This window comes from Poecilia formosa, unplaced genomic scaffold, assembly GCF_000485575.1.
Source record: "Poecilia formosa unplaced genomic scaffold, Poecilia_formosa-5.1.2 Scaffold867, whole genome shotgun sequence".
In the NCBI taxonomy this organism is placed as follows: domain Eukaryota; kingdom Metazoa; phylum Chordata; class Actinopteri; order Cyprinodontiformes; family Poeciliidae; genus Poecilia; species Poecilia formosa.
Window position 1 is genome coordinate 85,343 of NW_006800806.1, and position 3,223 is coordinate 88,565.

Genomic DNA, 3,223 nt, shown 5'->3' on the forward strand with positions numbered 1-3,223 from the left:
TTAGAGAAACATTCTCCACCCTCATCACGCTCCAACGGTGTCTGCTCAGATCACACAGGATCAGATGGTCACTGGGGAAGTAAAGTCACTCTGCCATATGGTATAAAGATGAAATATGATAAATTGAAGTGAGATATTTCTCCTTCTCATTCAGATCTTAACTTCAGATTGTTCTGTCACCATCCAGTGGAAAGTTTCTTTACTGCAGGGAAAGCTTTCAGCTCTTAATTGGGACATAGTTTCTACCTGACCAAAGTCAGCACACCCCATCTGTTCCTGCTTAACCTTGATGTGTGAAACACAAGGTCTGATCAGTATTTAAAGAGAAAATAGCTCCAGGTGGTGGATGGATAGATGGGACATGGGGAACACAGAGGAAACTGTTTTTCTTCCTCACTTTTCCAAAACAAGCCTGTCCATCCAACCGAGGAGCAACATGGGTGGAGGTGTTCGGCTCTCAGCTGGATGTTGTTAAAGTTCCTCTGACAACAACAAGGTCAGGAGGTGAAGGACCGACAGGTAAATGACCTGCAAGACCTTTCTGAAAGAGCCAATCGGTTCAAAGCTCTTTGCAATAAAACTTAACATCAGTTTTATGATTCAGTCTGTTCCTGTTTCTCTCCATCCTGACGTGAATGGGTCTGAAGAATGACAAGTGTTCAAAGCAAAGGGCCAAAAGACAATTAGAGCCTCATCAGGGTAGCTAAAGGAGTAGAAAAACATGTCAGGTTGTGATATGTTTCCAGGGATCCCTGAGTAGAATGGTTCCATGTTCATGTTATGGTCATCTAGGCCTTGACAGGAGGAGCAAGAAATGGACAAAGGAGAGGTGAATTTTTCCAGTTAGAGCCATTTAAACCTCCCCAAGGCACCATCATTTATCCAGCATCAGATGACTGGAAGACCTGCTACTGCCAATTGATTGATACAGGTCAGAGGAATGCTCTGGAGAGCTTCAGAGTCTGCAGATCAGCTTCAGCCTCATTATTTTACAACAGGGATGCTTCAGTCCAATCCTTGAGAGCTACTGTCCTGCAACTTTTAGAACGGCTCGGAATCATTCCTGAAGTTTTTTTTTCTATTAATGCTATATTAATGTCAAACCCATAATTCAACAAAAATATTTCTGCTAACTTTAATCTCAGATCAAAAGAAAGTCAGTCTTTCTATTATGAAATGTGAAATAAAATCTGAGAGTTTATGAAACTTTCTGGTGATGCTCAGTTGCAAATGCTTTGCTGTGTTTTGTGCAGTGGGTTGTTCTGTCATTGTTAGTCTCAGTGTATAAAAACAGATATGACTCGTTCCATTCAGAGGTTTATTCATTGTTTTTACAAACCAATGTATAAAATAAATTTTACATGAGAACAAATCTGAGAACTCAAGGAGATACATACATGGTCATTGGATTGAACATCCAGTCTTCACCTGAATAAGCAAATATATTAGTAAATAATAAAAACTGATGGTTACCACTTCCATTGCTTTGATATAAATACAACAAAGTCATCTTGTTTCTGTTTCATCCCTTTTTGTCCTGATTTACTGTGTGATGCAACAACATGCATAATGACTCCTCTGTTGTCAGGGGAACAAGGTTCTCCCTGTTAAAGCATCAGTTCTGTTCAGGATCACAGATGATGACTTCATTTCATTGATGCAGAACCTTTTAATTTACAAAATAATTGGAATGAGCTTCACTGTTTGTCCTCATTTGACCTCCTCCCTGACTTATTTACTGTACTGTCCACTCTAACAAGGTTCTGCTGACTGGCTGTAAAATAATACAGACAGATTGTGGTTCTTCTATTATCCCACCAGATGAAGTAATGTAACTTTGTCTCTCATTAATTTGACTTTCCTTCATCATTTCGTTAAATACATTCCCAACCAGGAACTCTTTGAAACATCCAACACCAGAAACTGTGAAACGGTGCACCTCAGTTCTTTCTCGAGGTCACAACAACAGTTTGAGTGTCAGAAAATATAAGACGGCGATACTTCTGAACTTATGTCCATTATGACCCACATGAACAGAACCTGGATGAATGAGGGGGAAAAACCTGTTTTGATCCAAAACAGAACCAGTTGACACATCCAGGCAACAATCATATAAGCTTAAGGCTATAGTGGTTCATATAAACACCTGGACTAAGGAGCAAAGTCAAGGTTACAGTGAAGCTTCACTGTTGCTGACTTTTGTTGTAGATCTGGACAATCAGAGAGCTGATCTGCTAAAACAAACAAAGGCACTGTGGAGAATACAAAATTTGTACCAGTAAAAATAGAAATAAAAAAAGAGTAATAAAAAAATAACATTACAAAAGTTTCTAATTTTAAGAAAAGGATGGTCAAGAAATCGTATAGACATTTTCAATAAGAGCAAATACTGACGTTTTTCAACTTGAAACACCTTTCTTCTCCTCCAGCACAAGTTGTTCCTCTGTCAGGGTGAATTTATTTGGCCTCTGTTTGCTGAGAGAGGAACGTTTGCTGCTTTGCGTAGACAGATAATGTCAGAGCTAAAACTTCAGCAGCAGCAGCTGAAGGTTTTTTAACAGTCTTCACCTCGGCTATATGGGAGGACTTCTGGATGATGCAGCTGGTTGTCCCGGAGACGCTGTCCTTCCCCTGAGCCAAGTTGGTCAAGGCCATGGCGGCGTTGATCTCCTTCCAGTACGTCTCATCTTTGGCCTTCACCTTCTCCTTCTGCGTCGCTGCGACGCCACCGTTGCCCCTGACGACCGGCACAACACGCAAACACGCACAGAGAAAACAAAACAGAGAGTTACAGCTCACGTTCAGCTGGTGATTGGACACAGGTTATCTGGGGAGAAAAGGTCGACTCACTTGTCATGTTGACTTGATCCATGGTCTGTGGCTTCTGAAAGCAGAGAGAGAAAAGCTCAGTAGACTTCTCTGGGTCAGAACACCAGGACACTCTAGGAAAAGAGGTTTTTAATCTCAAGGAGTTTTTTATCCTGGTTAAATAAAGGTTGATGATGCGGACCTGCATGTTCAGCAGATTAGTGGATGTGTGTGTGTGTGTGTATGTGGGTGTGTGTGTATGTGGGTGTGTGTGCATGTGGGTGGTTTTTGACTTGTGTTTTGTTCTTCCAGTGGACATCGTGTCCTCAGCAAACATGTGCTGCTCTGGTTTCTGTCTTTATTTAAGATGCTGGAGGAAAAAAACACGTTTTAGCAAGAAGGCTTCAAGCGTAAA

The 3,223-nt window shown here is 41.1% G+C and overlaps 1 long non-coding RNA gene across 1 annotated transcript; it reads right to left on the minus strand.

Moving 5' to 3' along the window:
* Positions 1-1,304: 1,304 nt before the first annotated feature.
* Positions 1,305-3,047, minus strand: LOC103131893 (uncharacterized). The gene is made up of 2 exons (XR_475457.2): positions 2,851-3,047; positions 1,305-2,737 (listed from the first exon to the last, which is right to left on the minus strand). It is a non-coding gene; the product is annotated as an uncharacterized LOC103131893 (long non-coding RNA).
* Positions 3,048-3,223: the final 176 nt, after the last annotated feature.